The sequence below is a fragment of the Falco cherrug genome, chromosome 2 (genome assembly GCF_023634085.1).
Source record: "Falco cherrug isolate bFalChe1 chromosome 2, bFalChe1.pri, whole genome shotgun sequence".
Classification (NCBI taxonomy): Eukaryota; Metazoa; Chordata; class Aves; order Falconiformes; family Falconidae; genus Falco; species Falco cherrug.
Genome location: NC_073698.1, coordinates 98,509,640 through 98,534,093, shown reverse-complemented (window position 1 = coordinate 98,534,093; position 24,454 = coordinate 98,509,640). Strand labels below are relative to the sequence as shown.

Below are 24,454 nucleotides of genomic sequence, written 5' to 3'. Positions count from 1 at the left end.
TTATGATAATAGTAGCAGAAATAATGTTTAAGGTTTACAGATATGCATATCTTAAAAATATAGTCCTTTTGGCACAACCAGTGCTATTGAAATAAAAGAAAACATTTTTAACTGTGAAAAGAAAAAACATGTCATCTGCATGAATTCCCAGTGTGTGTTAATAAGTCAGTATCATCTCTGCCTTGAGTTAATGGAGAATTGTAGCAAATATATTTTTGTTATTGAGGAAAAGTGGAAGATTTATCTCACTGTCTTGAACACTTACACTTCCTTACTGTGTTCATTTATTCTTCTTAATGGGGAGTTAGAAAATGTCTTTTATGAAACCATTGGCTCAAGTCTGAACAAACTCATTCTATTTGTCATGCTCCAAACCAAGTCAGTCTAGTAACGATAACAACACATATAGAGATGTTGCTATAAAACTTTTACATGTAAATGAGAGACTGCATTGTTTGAGCAATCCATATAGAGAAACAGGTTATGGTAAAGGACCTGTGAAGACAATTCCCAGAATGTGAATGATATCTGTGAACAGGCACACAAAAAAACATCTGTAAGAATTAAATTTCTTACACTTAAAACCTGATGTGCACAAGGAAACTATCTAATCTGATTTCCTAATGTACAGTATCTCAGAAAGAGATGGTGAAGCTCAGTCACACAAACCCACCGTTTACCTGGAGGTGTACCAAGGTGATGCTTGTCTCTCATCTAAATCAGTGCATTTATTCTATCAAGATGTTGGCATTAAGTATGTTAAAGAGCAGGCTGATTCAGAAAGAATCTGCTGAAGGAAGTACTTCGTATTAAACAACACACATGCACATGCACACTACCAACAGCAAAGTAGGAGGAGAGAGTTTTATGCCCCACTGAGACAAGGAGAGGTATTTTGGTAGTTAAGCATGTGATGACACAAAGATGCGCTTGAGCCGTATAAGTAAAGACAAATGACTAGAAAACATCTTGCATATAAAAGTGTTAAACTAAACTGGGGTGGAAAATTAAAATCCTCCTGGAGGGATTTAAAGGTGAGATGGGATATTTCTAGCTATTCCAAGCAGTACCCAATCTGAGGTGCAGTATATGGAGCAAGAGAGGGCAGGACCTCAAACAAGCATGCATTAAAAGAAGGATTACAATAGGTCTTTGGGAAAATTAACCAGGAGAGCTTTCTGATTTTAAGATTGAAGATGAGTTCCACAATGATTACACTGTTACAGTAAAAGGGAGATACTGTATACACCCATCTCCTGTTTCACTTACATACTCATTTGTTGCAGAACTAAAGCATTCATGTGAACAGGATGAACATTCGTTTTATGTTTCTCTGTCAGTGTCACAGTTTTATCTTTGTTGTTGGTTTTGAATATTGTGAATAAATACTTCCCTCCAAATTTCATCTAAACCTAACATGAGTCATTCCTCACTATACAGTATCTTGCCAAATGTCCTTCTGCGCCAGCTACAAAATTGCAAGAAATTATAAAGAGTGAGCAATTCTCAAACTAGTAATTGAGACTAACCTTCTGCTTAAACAGTTACACCACTGGTGGATGAGGGAAAAGCAACTGGTGTTATGTGCCTGGACTTGTGCGAAGCATTTGACACAGTCCCACATGACATTGTTGCCTCTAAACTGCAAAGGCATGGATTTGATGGTTGGACCACTGGATGGATGGATAAGAAATTAGCTAGATATCACACTCAAAAAGTTGTGGTCAACAGCTCAATGTCCAAGCAGAGACCAGCCGAGAAAGCCAACTGAATCCTGATCTGTATGAAAAGAAGCACGGCCAGCAGGTCGAGGGAGGTGATTCTCCCCCTTCTACTCCACTCTGGTGAGACCCCACCTGGAGTGCTGCATCCAGCTCTGGGTCCCTCAACATAAGAAGGACATGGGCCTGTTGGAGTGAGTCCAGACGAGCGGCACAAAGATGATCAGAGGACTGGAGAACTTCTTTTATGAAGACAGGCTGAGAGAGTTGGGGTTGTTCAGCCTGGAGAAGAGAAGGCTCTGGGAACACCTTCTAGAAGCCTTCCAGTACCTAGAGGGGGCCTGAAAGAAAGCTGGAGTGCAACTTTCAACAAGGGCCTGTAGTGACAAGGCAAGGGGCAAGTGTTTAAAATTGAAAGAGGTAGATTTAGGTTAGATATTAGGAAGAAATTCTTTACTGTGAGGGTGGTGAGACATCAAAACAGGTTGCCCAGAGAAGTTATTAAACAGGTTGCCCCATCCCTGGAAGTGCTCCAGGCCAGGTTGGATGGGGTTTTGAGCAACTTGGTCTAGTGGAATGTGTCCCTGCCCGTGGCTGGGGGGTTGGAAATAGTTAATCTTTAAGGTCCTTTCCCAACCCAAGCCATTTTATGATTCTATGAATAAAGCATGGTAAACGCTGAATTCAGACCAGTTGCTTAGATCTTTGTTAAATCACGTCATGAAAACCTCCAAAGATGGTTTCCACAGGGTTTCTGGGCAGCATGTTCCAATGGTTAATTGAATTGTAATGCACCAGAAGAACAAATTTGTTACTGTACTTAAAATGCATGGCATTTAGTGTATTTTAAGGATTAACATGGCATTCCAACTGCTATATAATTCCTAGAGTCATCCCCTGTGCTTCATTCTTTACCATTGCCTAAGATTTCAACACTGTGCTAATAATTCACATGAGGGATTCAGAGAATTCGGAGATGCTCTTTTAAGATTTTTTAGCATGCATTATATCAACAAGCTATTTTATAAATGTGTAATTTTAGCCATGATGTCTCTCACTTCTTTGCTACAGCATCATATAGAATCTATACATGGCTGTGCTTGACTGAGATGCAGCACAGAAGCATTTGTCAAAGGTTTCTGAAATGTTTTTAGTATTTAGCAATGAACATACATGACCTGTGATTTTACTTGTTCTTGATATGTATTTAAAATTCTTAGCTTTCTTAACTGTTTCCCTAAACAATTCTGTACATATTAAACATACAATTTATAAACCCATAATTTATACATAATTTAATAATTTCTATAAATCCATTTATAACTTTTATATAAATCCATTTATAATTTTAATATAAGTACATAATTATACGTAATTTTTATTAAATACTTTTTCATTTTAATTATTTCTGGTCAAGTATATCAGCACCAATTCCTTTAAAGCATATAAACACATGAGAGAGATTGTCTGTATATTTAAATATATCTATAAATGTATATATAAAATATACATATATACACAAAGAAATAATATTGTAATCTTGTCTAGTGCCTCAACATCAGATTCTTACACACCTCCATTTCTGTTGACCATGACCTTGCAAATCAGTAGAGCGCAAGCAAATTTTTTATGAAGGGAAAGGCTCTCACAGTAACAGATGAAAAGAGTGTTGTTCAACAACTGCATCACATACCACAGTGAGCAAATAAAGAATAAAGAAATACGGATACAAAATGGCAAAGCCATTAGGTACCGTGATACAAAATGTGAACAAACAGAAGAAAGGAATGAACAAATTTAAGAAAGGAAAAGTAGATAAACTAGAGTAAAAAATACAGATCATTTTAGAGACATAGAAAAATTGTTTGCTGGATCAGAAATGTTATTGTCTTTCGAGGATTTTGAGATCTGCAGAGGGAAGCCTCGATGCAAGTACAATTTTAAATATGGAGGAATTCAGTCAGAATTTTGGCAACTGCTTTTTTAATCCTCGTGCAGCAAGAAACTATACTGGGAGGGAGAAGCATTCTTATTTTTCACTAAAAGAGGTCAACCTGAAAAAAACTGCTGAGTCATCACTGTACCTATAGGCAGCAGTAGACTCTAGATTAGATATGATAACCTACAAAAGAGAATTCAAAGCCACAGTTGCTTACCTCTCAAAATGTCAGCTCAGTTTTCCCCAGCAGTCAAAAAGAAAACACAGTGTGGAAAATCGTTGGGAAAGGTACTGAGAATAAATCAGAAAACAACTTTGTGGTGTTAACAGTAGCTGGTGAGTCCATATCTTGAATATTATTCTCTGGCTACTCCATCTCAAACAGAAAATCCTTTAACTAGAAAGTTACAGAGAAATCATCAAGGACGACGAGGCATTCTGTGCAAGTGATTTTTTTTTTAAATTCAGTAGACTGACACTTCAGTAGACTGACTAAATATTCTAGAAATCATATGTCCTAACTGGAAAGCCCAAGAGCCAAAGAAGTCTACATATCCCAAGGGTATGCAGAGAATGAACAGGAAATACTTATTCTCAGAACAGAACAGGGGTGACATCTTAAAAAGTACATAATATCAAGACAGCAAAAAAGGATTTTTTTTTTATTTTTTTTTTTTTTAATGTAGAGGATGACTGCATTGTGCAACGCATTGCTGAAATATACCAAAGACAACAAAACATGTCAGATGTTGTTGGGCATCATGTTTAAACATAATAGTCTAGATGCAGTCTTCAACTTAAAACTTGATTCCCAGAAGCTGGGTAATATAATAGGATTACTTTTTCCTTAACTAAACCATAAGTATCTCATGCTGTTTATACTTGGAATCATCTTTCTAGATGGAGTAGTCTTATTGTCAGACCAAGATACTCTTAAATATTACTGACAAAATGTTCCATTATCTTATTTTGGCCTGAAATTCTACTTATTCCATTTGTCATGAACTTGGGTAGCTTAGCCTAGTTGGAGTGTATACAGCTCCTTTCCTTAGAAAACAAATTCAGAACAAGGTAATCCTGAACTGATGAGAAAAGTTCTTTAAAGCTCTCCTGTGTTTTGTATTTTTTTTTTCTTTTCTCAAGAAATTATAGAAGTATTTAACTCAGAAAAGAAATGAAAAATAAGAAGCAAGAATTTCTTCCTGAAGTAAGCATGTCTGTATCTTCTAATGGAATATCTTTGCTACATACAAAAGTAGCTAACTTTCTTTCCAAATAGTAACTTTAAGCCTTAATATATTCTGTTGGTAGAAAGGTATAAGGTAATTTCAACAGTCAAAGCATTCAGTCGTTGCAACCAGCAGCTAATACATATGGAGCAATACAGCGTTTGCCAAAGGAGAGTAACATTTGCATTGCATTCAGAGATGTTAAAATACGAATGGAGGAGACACATTGCATATTCCAAAGTACTAGAATAAAATCAGATAACTACCTGATGAGATTCCTTAGAGTACAGGTGTATTGCTTTCTGTGAAAAACATACAACTCATACAATTGATAACAAACATATTTTTAATTGGATTTTTCCATTTACTTTCCTGTTGCAAGCAAAAAAACCAAAACACTCACAAAAAGCTGTTTTCTCTCAAACAAACGTGTAACCTTAGCGGATTTAGTTACTTAATTTGGGAGCAACTGTACAAGATAAAGCATGATACTACTAACAATGGCAAGGCTAGCATTAAGCTTGCATTAAGGTGCTACAGTCTGCCATAGCACCAGGAGCTTCATGAGAAGCAGCAGCAAACTGAGAGTGACCTACATTCATACACAAATTAGGTCATCATTCATTTGACAATACTTTGGTGATGTAAATTTCAGATAGTCTTAAGTAAACAAACCCATAAGAGCTGAAGAGAATATGTATCTAGTCTCCAAGGTCTCTTCTAGAAATGGTCTTGTGATCTAATTACATGTTTGATTGTATCTCAATGAAAAAAATAAATAAATCTTTAAAGTTCTGATTCTGAAAGGATCACATAATCACCTGTTTGCAGAGGATATCTGTATTCAGCCAGAAGGTCTACGACTAAGCTATATAGGACGAAGGAAAGGACAAGACTAGGTGCTAAGATGTTTTCAGGAGAAAATGCGATTGTAGAAGGACAAATTTTGTACCAATTGTTTTTAAATGTCCATGACAAAGAAGTGTATGAAGCAGAAATAATCTGTGCCCAGATTCTTTTCAAATGCTTTTTCAAATAAAATCTTCACCCCTATGATGTCTTTAACAGCATCAGGAAATCTGGACAGATTTTAAGGACTGTCTGACAGGGAAGATGCTGTCCATGTGACAGGGAGGATTCTGTCCATGTTTGTACAGACAACTTCTCTGATGCATCCATAGTATGGAAACCTCATAAACTGCATTTATAATTCTAGCAGTACAACTCATGAGGACACCTTTCCACGGGTTGATCAGAGCAGTTGTGATGATTATAGTCCAGAGACCTGGAACTGTCAAAATATAGCAGATGAGTCTTCTTTCCTGGTTTTTTTTTTTTTTTTTTTTTTTTTTTTTTACAGAAAGAACAGCCTTGATGCATGGCTGGATCAGATTAATCCAAATGATTTATTCTTTAGATCAGCTTGAAAGGCTTGTCTGTTTAGTAGGGAAGGAAAATTTTATCTGAGGGCTTAGTTGTGGGAAAAGTGTGCTATCTTCCCCTGAGCTTTGTTGCACTGAAAAGTTACAGTCACACTTGCAGGAAGAAGTCTGAGCTAGGAAGACCAGAATCTGATCGTTTCCTCAGGAAACCACCGTTAGGGCTAAAAAAGCACATAAGGCCCTTGAAACGTACAACAGATGTACTTGAGAGTTAATATTCATCTGAAAAAAATGAAAGTTGCTCTTGAAGCCTATATTTATACCTTATACATACATAGTGGGAGAAGGGGAATGTCTCTACCGCTTTTTCAGCAGAACACTTTCTCAGATGTTTTACTATAGCAACCATGAATTTAATAGAGGAGCTGGAAAGTGTTGCTTCTCTGTGTTGGAGGGGAAGTTGTTCTGAAACAAGATTAAATTACAGAAACCATTAAATCACTGTAGCTAAATGAAATTGGACAACACATCTTGTTTGGGTATCACTTAAAAACCAGGAATATTTAATACAATTTATATTCATGATGGCTATATATTTTCAAATGGCTAAACTCTAGGGAACTCAGTGTGAAGCACTTCTGTGTGGAAGGAAATTGACTTGAAGGGGAGTGCAGAAGGTGAAACGTTTTAAAAGAATTATTGGTATGCCTATGATATTTGCACATCCTATTAACCTTCAATTGCACAAACAGAAAACCTTCTTCAAAACGGTGAAGGGCTCAGTTCAATTTACCTGTTATAAAATTTAATTTAACCAAAAACCTACAAGAGACCAGAAGCTGAAACAAAGTCTATTGCTGATTGGTTTAATGTGAGAAACCCGAAATTGATGTTGACATCTTTCCAGCCTGGAGCAATCACTACACTGCATCTCTTAATTGGCTACCGAGGCCTGTCTCTTTCTTGCACACAGTGGTAAACTCATGCTTGTAACTGCAGGAATCTTCTATTGTAAATACTTACATGGACAAACCACTTGAGCAAACAAAAGATTCCCCATCCTGGATAATCCAGTTAGTCTTTTAGATAACTATGAGATTTGCAAAAATTCTTGGTAACCTTCTCCATTGTGTGAGAGTATGAAGTATGACATTATTAGCTGAATGTGCCAGCTTGGAAAATGCATAGGGCATTATGGTACAGTCACTGTATTATCTACTAGATTGAGCCAGGTTTATTAACAGTGACAACCATAACAACAATTAAAAGGCATGCAAAACCAAATTCAGTTACCAGAACCGTATGGGAGGTTTGCAATCATACTAGATTTTTTTTTTCCTAGAACATTTACATTTAGAATTTTCCATGAAAATGACCTGGTGTTTTTGTTGTTTTCTCTCAGCCTCTGTGTTGGAATCTACAGAAGTTCAGTAAAATATATTTTTTTTCACCTAGAGAGCCTTTTTCTGATGACAGTCACTGTTAGATAACATTGGAAGCTGCATTAGAAGGCTTGTTATGTGATTCTTTTGTTCTTAAATCTTCCAAATAAATTCTTTCCTGTCTGCATATTCAAACAAATATCAGTCCCTTGCTGTAGAGACCGTCAATATGGATCTAAACAATGTCTCACAGGGAACTTCGAGAAATGCTGAGATTTGGGACTTGTCCCTAGGAAGAACAGCTTCAGAATTTTTCCTTTTATTGTCAATATAGATCTATGCTTCCTCTTCAATAAGAGCAAGACAAAATCCAACCAAACAAAAAAACCTCAGGTAGCTCCTTCCAATACAAGGTTTCTTTCTGGAAAATGAAAGTAAATAGTTTTGTGATAGCTGCACTACTAGAAGTACACAGATACTTAACTGAATTAATGTCTATGTGAATGTCCACTTACACGAGATGTAATTCATTTGAAGAAGTATTTCCGGTCTAATCCTAAAGTGTGGATTTTTTCAGAAGCACATGGATTGACTTCTGGAAATCATTACGTAAAAAACTTGATTTGTAAAAGTGATTAAGTTTAGAACGTTACACCAGGCAGTGGGGTCTAAAGAATTTTCAGTTATCACAGTAGGCATTTTTTCAGCCTATGATAGGAAATTTTGTCACAAACCTTTTGAGTTTTACCATTTTAAAATGAGCTTGCTTCATAAATTAAGAAATGAACTTACTGTACTAAGAGGCTAATTAATTTTTCTTTGTTCTTGTCTGTAACTTTTCTTGACAACACTTCCTGTTCAGAGCTCTTCAGAAATTTGCATCGATTGCAACCTCTTAGAATTAGGATTTGGGGATTTTCAGCAGATCTGCTTCAATTTTGATTGGTAAGAGATCTAAATCTCTTGGTAAGAGATTGCTAATTCAGATATCACAAAACTTATTCAAGGTGTGGAAGAGAAAACCGAGACTTTTTATTAAAGCAATTGCCAGTGTGCAAATCAAAAAAGAATTTCAATAGCTTAAACTCTAGCTCCATGACACATCTAAAGAAATAACCATGAACATAACTTCTACCTTTAGTCATATATAGTAAGCTGCTTCTGACTGTGTCTACTGAAAACCTTATCAGATGTCTGAAATAACACAGGAACACTGGCAAAACATATAAAGTTTGCAGGCACTGCTGGAGTGGTAACTAAACAAGACAGGTTATTTCCTTTGGCTAGGATACGTTCATGCCTGTGTTTTAATACAGTTAAATGAAAAGGCATACATCTCAGAACTACAAATACAGGTCTCACCTGTAGAAAGTGGAACTGTGTTTCAGATATCAGCAGGCATTTTGATAACCAAGATGAGGAGGATGGGACCATAATAAAACAATCTAATTTATTCTGTAATTAGATTTTGAAATTCCTGAAATGCATGTGCCTTAACGAAGTGAGACAGACCACTGAGACAATAAAAAAGAATTAAAAGGAGCTGTGTAGAAAGCTTTGCTGTGCGTGTAAGCAATTTGCTAAACCTAGAGGCAGCCACTGAAAAGGAAATTTCCATTTGGAAACTAGTATTCCTGAATAAGTGTGGTGCAGTAATAAACAGTAATAACTATCTCCAGTGTCTCATATCTGAATCAAGATAAGGTACCTTTTTAAAAATGTGGTTTTGATTCACCAGATGTCATGTGCTTGACACAGCATCATTTGGTAAGAGATTGCTAATAAACAAAAGTTCATGCTAAAGTAAAATAATGTTGACCCTTATACTTTTTTAATCTAATCATCCATGAAAGAATGTTATGAAGGTAGTGATACAAATTATGCTGTTTAGCTAGTAAAGCAGAATTCAAGATAAGCACTCTATAGCAAAGAGTTTATTCATTATAGCTATTTGGATTGTTCTCCCACCCTTGTTCTTTTTTTGGCAAATTCAACCTCTTCTGTAGTCTCCCAGGAAAAGCTTAGAAAGATATCATCCTATAAGCATGACTGAAAGGAGTTCTCCAGTGTTTTTAATCCTTTTGACATCTGTGACATCTATTTCACACTCTTTCATTAAGTAAGCTCTGAAAACCATTGACCTTAATGTGAGCTATATACACTTGTCTTGGACCCTGTTAACAAAACAGACTTCAATGACTGTCAAGATTTTTTTCTTTTCTCTACCACAAACAATCACTTCATTTAGAGCATATCTAGACAATATGGGGAAAAAAACAACCCTCCACCCAGTATTCTGTGTCTCTTGCTGTAGTCTAGAATTTTTGCCCAAACCAGTGTCTCACAAATAGGCTGAAGGAATAATAAAATTAAGATGTTTACAAATTGTTTTAACTCCAGTAGCATTCTTAGATGTAAAAATTTATTTCTGGTCAATTAAAATCACATTTTTAGATTATCCTCTCTTTATGCAGTTGGTGTTTTCTGTAAAAATAACTGTCACCATTTTATATAGATGATGTGGAAGGGGAGATAAAACAGAAGTTTTCAGAGGTCGAAAGTGGAACAAGAAGGAGTTAAGATATGCAAAGGCAGTTGGTGGGGAGGAAGAGTCATTACTGTAGTTTCTCATTCTGGAAGATATACATATAATAGTGTCAGATGAGAATGACTACTGTATGAACTTTTTGAAACTACATGTAGTTGGAATAGGATGCTGGTCTTAAGAAAGAAAGCCTTTTGAAAATCAAAAGTTCAACGCACCTAATGGTTAGTTCCTCCCTCACCCCAAGTTTTAAGCCATAGGTCTTTCACTTACATAGTTGAACTAAGCAGAGCAGAGCTCAGGAGAGAGATTCAAAGATCTTGACATTTTATTATATTACCTTCTCAATTTCAAAACCAGCCAAAAAGTTTCTAGGATAAATTTTCCTGAGAATATTTGAGATATTAAAAAAATCTAAAAATGCCTTGCATTCTTTTGAAAATAATTTCAATAGTGAAAACCAATGATCTTTACACATAGTGTTTATTATGTATATAGTCTTTCTGAATTTAAGTAGCCTTCTTTTATGTGTGAGATTTTAGGTATTTTGGACTACACATTCCTTAGCAGGGTTCTCATAGCCCGTATTCAAAAGCAAATCAGCATTTACTCTTCATAAATACCCTTCTGGTGAGTATATCATGGCAGGGATTATGCCATGATTATTCTGATAAATCTGTATTAAAAACATCTCTGTGGACTAAAACTTCTAATTGCAGACACAGCAGAAATAAAATAATCTTTGGACACCAAACACCAAGTGGATTTCATTGTGATTGTTCATGGTGAGGTAACATAACAAGATCATCAATGTTTCATTAACACTGAAGAACTTTCAGAGATGTTCAGAAGCACATTATTATTATTAATAGTATTATTAGTATTAGTATTATTTTAATATTATTTAAAAGCATTAGCATTTCTTAGCTCAGTTTGATGCACTAGCATCAAAATATTTCTTCCTGAGGACTTTTTAAACTCATAATAACAAAACCCAATAATAAATAATAACAAAGAAATCTTCTACAGAATAAAATAATATTCAGTGAGCTTTTACCTTACCTTTTACTTTAAAGGTTTGTACTCACCAGTGCAATTGAGAAATCTATCAATATTTTAGTGAGTTTGACGTGGGGAAGAAGAACAATATCAATATGAAAGGCTCAGATTCAATTCTACTACAATTTCACTTTCTCAATGCAAGCAATCCAAATTTGATGAGTTTACAAATTTGACCTGGAAATATTGTAAACCAAAAACTTCCTTGTAACACAGGCAGTATTTTCAAGATTTTCATAAACTCAGAAAAGCATCTCAGGTTCTGCTATGGTATTTTCTCTGTATATAAAAAGCATCTATACTTTTTAAATATACTACCCTAGCTTGTCCGAATATTGCAAAGTCTGTCTTTCATTTTAAATGTAATTGAAAGTCTGAATTATGTTCTTTTTGATTCAAATTTGTTTAGAAGTTGTTCTTAAAAGTGGAATCACAGAGGAAATAGGACTTAGAGATGTCAAGACAGAATATCAAACTGAGTTTTCTATATGTATTCTGTTCCTGCAATTCTTGATTGTTTGTAAAAGTGGGGGTTTTATGGTAAACTTTGTGGCAAATTTATAATTATTGACTTTGTTATTTAAGGTTATGGTAGAAAAAAAATAAAAATAATTTAATATAGATTACCAATTCACTTAGTAAAGTGATAGAACACGTAGCAAATTGCATGACCTATGGAAAACTCTTGTTTGAATTATGTGGCACAATAATTTGCTTGTGTCACTCTGCTGACTGGCACTTCTTTATGAAAATGACAAGCTGGAGTTCACAGTTATATCTTCATCTAAAAGAAGCTATTTTCTCATCTTCGTACTTGCAAAAGACATTCTGAACAAATATGAATCAAGAAAACCCAGAGAATGATATCTGTCAGTTTTAACCTGAGACACTGAACTCTAGTTATTAAAATGTTATCTCTTCCCTTACCTCAGTAATTTTTTGATATACAATATTAATTTATCTTAACTTCTACAGATTCAAATGTAAATGTTTCAAACCTCAAATTCTCCTCATACAAACTAACATACTATTCCTGTACCATTCTCTTCACCTTTTAGCTAACGATAAGGTTTTATGAGAAAGCTGGGCTTGTTGACCAACTGGATAGTGACATAAGAGGCCCTTAATGCTCAACTGACTATGCGCTGAAGCCATTTAAAGACATAAGGCATCAAAAGCTAACATTATAAGAATCAATAGTTTCTTGATTGTTTGGTTCTCTAAATCACTTCAGAATCAAACCAATGCCAAATGCTGGCATGTGGAAAGGGGTAAGAAAGATAATCTAAGAGTAGAGAGAAGAGCTGGAGGGATTGGATCATTCATCAGTTACTTGCTTTTGGATCAACACAGCTCTGTGGCAAATCACAATAGGCTGAAAAGTCCTAGGTGGAAAATTAGTGCCCATCCAATATGGATTAGAGGGAGAGGCTTCTACAGAGCTATTCAGATCTCAGGTAATCTCACCCATCTCTGAATGAGTCTATCTCTTTCCTTACAGAGCAAGACTACCACATGCAGCTCCAGAATTTTGTGACTAAGCAGAGGGAATTGAGACCTACCCTCTACTTCTGAATTTCAAAATGTTTTACTCTGTGTTCCCTTTTTCTTCTGGTATTTGCTTAGACAACAAAAAATAGGGTTATTCTGAGATTGAATCACTGTTAAATCAAAGTAATTCTCCATGTTTTCACCAAAGAGAAAAACAGGGAAAACTTAGTGCTTCTTCAAATTTGTCACTAAAGTCAAAATAATGTTCATGAATGCAGAAATTCTCACACTCACTATAGTGCTAAAACCTCTTTCCTTTAACAAACAGTACCATCTAAACCCAGGGCTGCAAGTTCAGAACTTAATTATTGACCTTGTTCAGCAATTAAAAGGGAATTGCAAAAGAGATAATATGGCATATGTCACAATTAAACATGCATTTTACAATAGTATTTTTGATCCTAATTTTTTCTTATAAAGATACTGATCAAAGCAACAGTAGGAAGTTAAAATTGTGTTTAAATAGAGGTGCCTAACCTTTAGCACAGACAACTTGCAGCTTCTTAAATCAAATCAAATCTTTATACAACTAGAAAATTAATTATAGCACTATGTTTTTAGGATATAAAACCTAGCAGTGGTGCTGTGGTGCATAGTAAAACAAACTTAAGACTAGCTTATACACAGGTGTCTTTTCAATTGCAGTTGGTTTATGCCTGCGGAGGTAAGTGTGTTGACAACTATTCTGTTCTGAAAGCTTTGAAATTAGAGCCACCAACAGGCACCTTTAATGGCTCTGAGATAGCTTCATTATCACCCCAGGTAAGGAAAAGTGAATACATAATGGCAAAATTACACATCCTTTTCATGTTGGAAAGTAACTGTTACATATGCACACTACATTTGTGTTGGAAGATGCTTCTCTTCAGCTCTGTTTCAAGAAGGGGGTGGCTATGTTTAATGACTTCTGTGATTCCAATTTGAGACTGTTACTCAAATATCATAACACTTCCACTGAGACCTGCAGTAACTTCTCCTGGAAATGCTCAGTAAGACTCTCAGGTTTTTTCTATACATTGAACTCTTTCAGAGTTTCAATCAAACCCAGAATCAAGTTCAATTCAAAGATCAGCTATCTACATCTATATACTCACAAAGGCAATTTCAGCAAACTTATGTTTCCTTTCCTTAAAGATACTCAGGGTTCTTTAGTAAAGTCTCTTAGCTTTGGCTGCTGCTGTACATTCTCAAAAGCTTATACGAATTTAGCGCAGCAAGGCATGTATCAATCATACAGCAAAACTGCATGCTTCTGTGTTTTAACAACATCCATATTAACCTTTATGCTCTACTGTGTGCTGAAAGAATAAAAGAGGGTTCCTCTGCTTACAGGGTTTCTATAATGAGGACTACCAAACAGATTATCTCAGGTGAGGTTGACAAGAATGTCTTTTTTGCATGACAGTGATGAAGAAGAAGAAGAACGTGAAAATTTTCTTCTACCGTGTAACTCCGAAATATCACCAGTCAGGACTTCAGGGAGCCTTTCTTCAAGCAATAAAGAAAAGACAATTATGTTTTCTTGCACGTGAACTGTCTCTGTGTGCCACTGTTTGCTTCTTACAGTGCCAGCAATATCATAAACTTCAAGGTGTATTTTTTGTTTATTGTAACACATTGCTACAGTCATTGAACCAAAACTCCACAAGCTAAGCAGTCTGAAGTAGACTTTTGTTATCAGACTCAATTTCTTCTAATTACTGAACAATCACTTCCTAAATTTATTTTTTTAAAAATGTGTTAACACAGTTACTTAGAGCAAATTTTAAATATCTACTTACCCAGATACAGTTTTTCATAGCCCTTGGATCAAACTGTTGTGACAAAACCAAAAAATTCTCTCTACCTCTCCTCCACCTCACCACCATACCATCAACTGACTGCAAATACAATAGTCAATATCTTTCACCTAGGAATAAATGAAAAGCCTTTAACTTTCAAGGTCTGGATTTTCTCTTTAGAAGTGCTATACATTGGCAACAGCAAGCAGATTTCTGGTGGAGATTCAGGAAAAAAACTCAACACTTTCTTTTTGGATGCCTTGTAAGAAACAAATAATCATATATTTTACTTCTTTTTGTTTGTTGTTACTTTCAGAACAAAAGAAATAAAAAATGTTACACTAGTCATACAGATAACTTAAAAGCAAAGAGGCAATGGAAGCTAACGGACTAACTCACCTACTCAAAACTTAAGATACCTTTATTTGTGATTTTGTCACAACATCCTTAACTATTTTAACCTCTGTGTCATGTTTTGGCATTAAAAAAATGGCATATTAATTAAATTTTACAGGATCATTACACTTTCATACTGACAGTAAAGACCTGAAAATTAATTAAAATTAAGTATTGCTCTCGCATCAGTAGTATCCAACCTCACAGTAATTCAGTTCCATGTGGGGTACACCACACCTTAGGTCAGAGACAGTAGTACCAGTAACACAAGCCAGCGTGAAACTGTACCATCCATTTTGTGCAGGTTTATGTTGATACATGTTCTACATAGGCATAAGCATACCCAGAGCACAGTACTGAAATGCAGCTGATGGTGGAAATGAATGTGAACAGTATACTAAAGCAAACTACATTGAACTCATGCAGATGCACACCACTAAATACACAACATTTAGCGAAGAAAGTGAAGAATACCCTGCCTAACTTGAAACTTCCATTAATATTCATAGCAGAATATAACAATACATAAAACTAAACTTTAATCAACACCACACACCTCTTTAGTGGTAAATGACACTGCGTGGAAAGAGTAAACCATCCCCTGAACTGAAGACAAAGCTTCCTTTTATCTTGTTCATTTTCAGACCCACTAATGATCACTAAATCCTAGGCAACTAATGGTGTGAAACAATTTAAGTGCTAATCAGACATCAATAAAAGGAAAAGCTTACTGACAACCTGCAGTGGTGATGTCTAATCTGTGTTCATTTGTGATCAAATTCTACCATGACATTCCAGTATTGTCACTGGAAAATTACAAAAATCTTTTGTGTGCAACATTAAAACATCATTTACATTGTTTTGATGGCTTTGCACTAAACAAGCAAAGGGAAGGGAAAAAAAAAAAAAAAGAAAAAAGAAAGAAGAAAGGAAAAAACCCAGGAAACCTGAGAAGGTAGAAGAGGAAGGTGGGAACTGAGGCATTTTACAATAGGGCTATGAAAATCATTTAACTGGAAAGTAGATTTTCAACTGGGTAATGTCAACCTGAATTGTCAAATTTTCAAATAATGATTAACCACAATAATATGATTTGTGAAAACTTAGCAGTTTGACAAACTTCTGAGCAACTTCTACTTACACAGCATGTATCAAGTACTTGTGATATTCCTGCTAACTTGCACCATGGGCTCAACAGGAAGCTTGCACTCTTAAAGCTGGCAGGAGCAGAGTAGACAAATCAAATACACATACAGCAATTCTGTTTCAGGACAAGCTGTATTATATAGAATAACTCTCTGGTTTTGTATGATATGTTGGAGGACTTTGTAACTTCAAATGGAAACCAGACCTATTAAAAATATTTGTTAAAGAAAAAAAAATAATCATGAACAGTTTAGACATTCCTATTTTTGGTTCCAGATCAGAAAAAGTTGTAAAAACTTTGGTGAAATATGACACCTGTACAGAGCTTTTCTAGCTCTACAGCAGAAGCTTTCTAAGTTGCAAAAAAATAATATCTAGAATCATTTGTATATTAATATATCTGTATATTTTATCTGAATTGACAGATTCTGCACTGGAAAACAAAAATAGACAAATGTCACTCTTAAAAAAATAATTATATTCTGCTTATCATATGCAAAGATCAAGGCAGTGCTACTGGAGAGGGAAAGCAATTACGGCAGGTACATCTCACAAAAGAGTTTGTAGTTGCCACTGGTAGTTCTTTGAAATCACCAACTTAATATATAGTAGGAACCCAATAATTAACAAATCTCAGGTATTAACAGAAACGGGACTGAGAACAAGGTAGAGGTTTATGCAAAATTTTGGTTCACTGATATCTTTTTGATTTCTGATATGTAGAGCTCTGATCATCTCTCAAGAAAGACATGGTGGAACAAGAGAAGGTATAGAAAAGAGCAACTAAAATGAATAAGGGGGTGAATAATTTGTCTTTCAAGAAGGGAATAAAAGGCTGTGACTCTGTACAGAGTGAAGGGTGAGAAGAGGGTATGACTGAAGCTTACAAAGTGAAAAAGTCAGTGGGTAAAGTTAATGCAGAAGTGCTATTCATCAAATATCACAGCACTAGAAGTAGAGGACATGCATTGAACCTAGTAGGAGATCTATTTAAAATAGATTTTTTTTTTTTTTTGTTAAAAAAGTATATTTTTAATACAGCTGTGCCAAACTTTTGAAATTCACTGTTACAGCAGATTGTGGAGGCAGGAAAACACAGTTCAAAAGGGACTGAATTTCTGAATAGGAGCTCTGTAAATAGACAGTAAAGGGAGAGTGTAGGAATGTATTGTGTGCCTAGGGTACCAGAAAAAAATGGGTACAAAATTTTTGTATTCCTAAATAGCTTCTAAATGACATTGTTGTGGGCAGCTTCTTGGCCTAGGTGAACTGGTGGTTTGACCTCACAGGTCACTACAGTTCTTATCACAAAAGTTTCTGTACAAATTAAACACAGAGAAATCCCTCCTTGAACTACAGAAATGGAAGAGCATGCATTTCCAAAACTAGTTCTAGTAACTTTAATTACATCCTTTTAAAAGTTTGTTCGTAGAACCATAGAATATCCTGATTTAGAAGGGACTCATGAGGATCATCAAGTGCAACTCCTGACTCTACACAGGGTAACCTAAAAACTAAACCATATATCTAAGAGTGTTGTCTGAATTCTTCTTCAACACTGACAGGCTTGAGGCCACAACCACTTCCCTGGGGAGTTTGTTCCGGTGCTTGACCACTTTCTCAGAGAAGAATCTTTTCCTAACTTCAAACCTGAACTTCCCCTGATGCAGCTTTAAGTCATTCCCTTGTGTCCTGTCACAGGATATCAAAGAGGAGCAACCACCACCTCCCTTTCTGCTCCCCCTCATGAAAGCTGTAGACAGCAATGAGGTTTCCTCTTCTGTAAAGTGAACAAACCCAGTATCCTCAGCTGCTCCTCTGAAGTCATGCTCTCTAGTCCTTTTACCATCTCTGTGGCCCTCCTTTGGATGCATTCTAGCATTTTCATATACTTCTTACATCATGGAGCCCCAAACTGCAGACAGTACTTGAGGTGAGTCTGCGCTAATGCTAAGTATAGCAGGACAATCACTCTTCCAGTCATTTAACTATACTGTGCTTAATGCACCCCAGGGTATGGTTAGCCATTTTGGCCACAGGGCATATTGTTGACTTATATGGAGCTTACCATCAACCTAAACCCCCATGGCCCTTCCTGCAGGGCTGCACCCCATTCTCTTGCCCTCCAGCCTATACATATACACATGATTGCCTAGAGCTCTCATCTATTATGATCTCTCTATAAGGCCTCTTTACCCTCAAGGGAATCAACGGTTCCTCCCAATTTAGAATCATAGCCAAAATTACTTAGTGTGCAGTCAAATCCTGTGTCCAAGTCATTAATAAAAACACAGAAGAGAACTGTTCCAAAAACTGAGCCCTGGGGAACACCACTAGTGACTGGCCACCAGCCAGATGTTACTCCATTTACTACAACTCTTTGAAATTGACTCCACAGCCAATTATACGTTGTATATATACAATGTTCAGCCATTGTATTGTGCACATTTCTATCCATATGTTGGCCTTTTTGTCCAGAAAGGTACTATAACAGGCAGTATCAAAAGCTTTGCTAAAATCCAAAAAACCCACATCTGCTGCCTACCCTTTGTACACTAGGTAGGTAAATTTGTAAAAAAAAAAAGAATATTAGTCTATTAAGGCATAACTTTCCTTTCATAAAGCCATGTTGGCTTTGACCAATAACTGCATTGTCTTTCAAGTGTTTTTCAATAGCTCCCAGTATAATCTTCACTGTTTCACCAGGTAACAAAGTGAGACTGACATTGCAGGTATTAATGAAACTGTTTCAGAGTTTTGCATAATACCCAGCACTCTAGTACTTATAGTATGCTTCCCAGATCCTGGGGGGAGGGAAAAGCACCCCCAAAGAAATCCCAACTCTCACCCCTCTAAAGTTATAGAAAAGAAAAATAAAAAAAAAAGCATTAAACCAGATCTCTTCGCAGCACTGAGATACCTTCAGTTTGATCATTGTCTTTTGGGCTTTCAAGAGGCTATACTGTTCGAGCAAGGTTATCTAATAAAATTCAGTCTAGCTGTGATGAAGCAGAAGATTCAAAGAAAAGGCAAACTAAAAATAAAATAACAAAACACAGGGTTCAAACAATTTAAAGGAAGAAATGGGGAAAAGATTTAGAGGTTCACCTACAGATTTTTGTAGTAATCTGTGTTTCAACACTCTCAGAATATTTCCTGCTCTACTATTAATATTTTAGCATTTATGAATAACATTTCTTCTTTTAGTACTTACAGGTACAGTATTTAATACTTTTTTAAAAACTGTGAGTATTACTTACATTTCTAATGGGGAACTTATTAAATTTCATATAGGTTATCAATTTCAGATAAATTATCTTTTATTTTTCTTAATTAAAAAATTTGTCTTAATAAAAAAAATATATTATTGGACTTCAACTGGAGCTGACAGATTTTATTTTTCTATTTTGTTAAAGAACTGTTTTCCAAGAGGGATGTAAGCAGCATTCAGTTTTGTGGGTTTTTTGGTAGTCCCTTGCATGAACACCAGGAATGTCGTGACTGTTGCAGCTGAAAATAAACACTGAAAAGTTAAAATAAGATTATTAATTTTCGGTTCAATCAATGAACTCACCAACTCACCATAGAGCAGACTTCTAGAATCAGAGGGTGGTAGCTCAGTATTCAATCCTGAAACCGCATCTGTTCAGATACTATGATGGGGACAAGCAGGTTGAAGGGGTGCCAGACATGAAATAAAGGACATGGACAGGTGATAGAAAAGTAGGCAAGGAAATGACAGTGTATTGACATGCAAATCTTAGGCACAAAAATACTACACTGCTTTTGATTGCCACAATACACAGGTTAGACACCATCAGACTATTCATAATATTAGATTTACTGAATCTGTTACTAAGGCAAGCTACCTAACCTTCACCACTGGGTATCTTTAGCCATGCGCTAGACAAATATTTGTTAAGAATGATAAATGTATAGGTAATCTTGCTTTTGGAAGGAAAGTGAATGAAGTGACTGTTAGAAGCCCACTGTAGTCTTATGATTGCGCTGCTTTATGCTTTTCAAAGTATTCATTGCCGAAAACATGTGTTGGTTTTTTTTCTTACCATCTACAGACACTATTAAAGGTAAAGAAAAGGTGGTGGTTTTCTACATGAAGGTGAGAGATTTAAAGCCAATCTTTGATGGATTTCCAGTTGTAAAATATGTTTGTCTTAAGGCTTCAGTGAGATTGCATGTTGGTCAATACATTTTAAGACACCATTATTTTAAATAAATATTAGATATTCATCAAAAAGAAGCACAGATACAGTCTTGAATGCAAAGGAGTTCACCAAAACTCCTTCAAGAGGAAGCAGGTTCATCACAACTCCTTTTTTTCTGAAAGAAAATAAAATTCCATTTTACTTACTCAGAACAATTAAAGAAACAATATTATAATGGATATAATACAGGCCAGAGCACTCAGAAAAAATATGTCTCCTACAGACTGACTAACAAGCTATTTTATCATAATGTTTCTTTCTGTGCTTCTATGTGACTTACTTTTTGGCCATTGTCAATGGTACTATATATTTTTCAGCAGAGTTGAATGCATCTAGGAATATCTCAAAATTATACATTTTATACAAAAATTAGAATATTTATTTATTTCCAGAGGATACTGCTAGTTGCAAATGCAATACTTCACTTTAATAATAATGACCTTCCTCAACTATTTATGTAATTTTTCAAAAGTTGGAAACTTAGTAAGCATGATAGTTGTTTATTTGATACTTTTTATACTTTCTTCCAAATTTTGACTTTCCAGACTGATCTATTTAATGAAGATATTCTTGAAGCTGATTTCACTAGAAGTTTGGAATAGCAACTTTCTAACAAACACTTTTATGTTGAATCACTTTCTTGAAATATTCGTCTTTCTTGGAAGTTTTTTGCAACCTGATCTCAGGAATTGCTTTTAAAGCTGAATGAAGAAAAGCTGAAACCCTATCAGTGACTTTCACACATAAGGAACTTAAGGAACCCAATAACAAAAGGCTCTACTCTACTTTTCCTCAGATTAAGATCTTTCTTGGTATTTCCTGTGGAAATAAATCCCACTACCTCTCTCTTCAGCCCCTGATTCAGAACACTAATTGCTGAGGAACACACACACACACATTTCTTCAACTGGTTTTGTTGCTGCTTTTAATTCCACTGGAGGATAAAGACTCTTTGTTATTACTCTGGAATCACTATTGCAAATGCCATTCAATCTGCAAATACACTCATACCACTAGCTTCCTTTCTGCTTCAAAGATTCACAGAAGAAAGGGAACTAAAGAATTGTCCTTCCCCACAACACTGTAAGTGTAGTCTCCAGACCACAAAGAAAAAGAAAAAAAACAAAACCAACACAAGAACCCAAAACCCAACAACAGAATACCAACCAAAAATCAGTTGGACCTGGCAAAATTTATTACTCTTCTTCCTATCTTCAAGTTCTCAAAGTAAACCAAATCCCAGAACTAAATATGTTTCAGAACAAATGCTCTGACATCCACTGCCAAATTTTTCAGACCGTGAAGTATGATCAGGGGAGTGATAGATACTTTTCAATGTTCCCCAAATACTGGAGAGGTACATTAATAGAAATTGCTTTCTGTACATTGCTTTTGGTACATCAAGCCAAAGTACTGCTTGCACATGAAAGCAGGTAGAAGACAGCAAACCCCCAAACACCATGGCGTGTTAAGACCAACTGTAACCCCAGCATGGCCAGACACTAAGGCAGTCTAGTTTGAAATGACATAGGTTACTGATAACCATGCAAGAGAAATGAACAAAGAAGTCTAATTCCTCACCTGCCCTTCAGAGCAGCAGATAATCAAAAGCAACCTCTCTGCAAAATATTCAAAATGTTGTTTCTGTGCTCTGTGACAAACAGATGTGACAGTAACACAAGGTGTCAGTGGAGAGCATGTGAAAAATGAACGTTAATTCTGGTTTACAGAGGCACATTCCTGGTGGTGACCCTTTTGTTTCATTTTGTTTTGTAAAGAAGAACAGAACCACAGCCCTTGGATGGCTGAAGAAGGATGTGTCCAGACATTTGGGAAAGAAAATTCAGTACAAATTTAGTGGCTAGATGGAAGAAAAAAAGAACTGCATTCACTTGCCACCATTAATAACTCTGATATGAAGTGTGATCTTTGCATAACTCTGTAACTTTTCCATTACCAGTGGCTATGCTATCACTACTTATTAAAAAGTATATACCAGAATTAGCCAGTGTTGGGTAAATCAAGGGGGAATATTTATATTCTTTTTTATATATGAATAATACATATACACATATAAAATATACTTTTTAAAAATAGTTTTCAATATAATTTTCAATCAAGTAATGACTATTTATACCTGAAATAAACTTTTGAAGCTCAGTTCTAAAGAATCATTATCTAGCAGGAAAATTTCCTGTTCAAGTAAGACAATTATTATTTCTGTTACTGCACCTAAGTTATGAATAATTCCTTGAGCTTTTTTAAATGGAGAAACACATAATATGAAGATAGAATGCTCTATCATTTTCTAAGACAGGATTCCTAATGCATGCAAAAAAACCTGTACCAAATAATTTATTTTGTCATATGTTTTGTCAGGTTTTATTCTTTTAATAAATAATGTGATTTTCTGAAGAATTAGCATTTGTTTACAAATAAAGCAGATAATTAATGTTCAGATTTTGTTTGCTAAAATCATGTTGTTGGGTATGATAATTAAAATGTAATGCACATGAATTCTTTCTGAAAGGCTTTGTTTACCAGATGTATTTTTATGTAAGATCAAATAGTAGATGACAAATTACTTCCAATGATTTGTCATAAAAGGGAATACATTGGGTAATAAAATTAGCACTGTCTATGCAGAAGATCAAAATTTTAGTACAGTGTAAGAAATACATAAGTAAAAATCACTGAAAATATCTCTTATCCTTTCTGATAAACTTATAAATGCTGAGACAACTGACGTGAAAAACACCTTGTAATATCCACAGCATCTTAAACTTCTCTTCAACGTAAGTACATCAAGCCAAAAATATTAATGTGGTAATACCTCAACTTCTCCAAATATTGCAAGTGTCTTTTTTGGAAGATACAGAAAAATAGAGTACAGCTTTTATTACACAGACTTCAAGACCAAGTAATGAATGATAGTCTGTTCTGTTGTATCATGTGATAAATGTTCTGGGCAATTACCAAAAAGCAAATAATAATTTTCATTTCACTGTGGGTATTGTAAAGACAGAATGATGTTTTCTGAAGTTAATATTAGCCCTGATAACTACAGACAAGGACACAGTGTCAAAGTTCAAAACACTTGATTTTATTGTACTTTCATATACTTTAATACTTTTTGAAATATTCATAATGAAATTTCACTACTGTCTTGAAAAATCAATAGACAGTTCATCTTTCAGTTATAAAGTATTGAGAATCCAACAAAATATTTTGGTATTTTAATGGTTTTCAGTATAGCTGGCTACAGACCTGCAACAAATAGAAAATAGATCATGAAATTTCTGCTCATAAAGCTGAGGGGTTTTAGGGAAATTCCTTATCTTATTCAATACTATATATTTTGTGTATCATGACTACATGTGATGAAAAAATAATCCTCAGAAAATAAGGTTTGGGAATAAAAGGTAAACTTATCTGCAGGCTTCATATAATCTATCAGCATTCTCAAAATATATTTCAACTTTTCTTCTTGTAGTCTAATGGTGAAGCAACATCTATGTAGAATTTATAAATTAAAGCTATAGACTTTTGTGATCATCATACATAGTTTGCCCCCAAAATGATGGTTTTGGAAAATGAAATATCTTCCTATAAAACATAGGTCCCCATTTAGTTATTCAGAAAACCATGAGAGGAAGAAGTACCTGTAATATTTCAAATCTTTGTTCCTAGTTCCTTGTCTCACTCTATCTGGATACTGAACAACACATACCATCTGAAGAAGAATGCTAGACAGTTTCCCTTTCACATTTGGTGAGTATTTAACTTTTCTAAACCCTGATCTTAAAGGAGCTCAGTTTCTCTGTTCAGTTCTACTGCACAGTTCTGAAATATTTGTCTCACAATCACATGGGCTTCTTCAGTCCTGTCAGTAGCACTTTAAAGTAGGGGTTCTCTCCTGTTTAAAGAAATTTTTATCCAGTTTTAGCCTGCCTTGAAGTATTGAATTCATTCTAGAAAGTGCGTACTAAATAAAACATTTCCATGCACATTTTACTGAACTTGCAGTGAAAGTATAGTTGGAATGTAACATATGAGTCCCCATATGTGGCAAGCATTTGCTACTTAGATTTTACATT

At 35.2% G+C, this 24,454-nt stretch overlaps 1 long non-coding RNA gene across 1 annotated transcript in view; it reads right to left on the bottom strand.

The window, feature by feature from the left end:
- LOC114014550 (uncharacterized) overlaps positions 1-24,099 on the bottom strand; it is a 59,745-nt gene extending 35,646 nt beyond the window's left edge. The window contains exons 1-2 of the long non-coding RNA XR_003558091.1: positions 24,020-24,099; positions 3,878-3,951 (exon numbers count right to left, since the gene is read on the bottom strand). This is a non-coding gene — a long non-coding RNA (uncharacterized LOC114014550). The remainder of the gene's footprint in view (positions 1-3,877; positions 3,952-24,019) is intronic.
- Between the last annotated feature and the right edge of the window lie 355 nt (positions 24,100-24,454).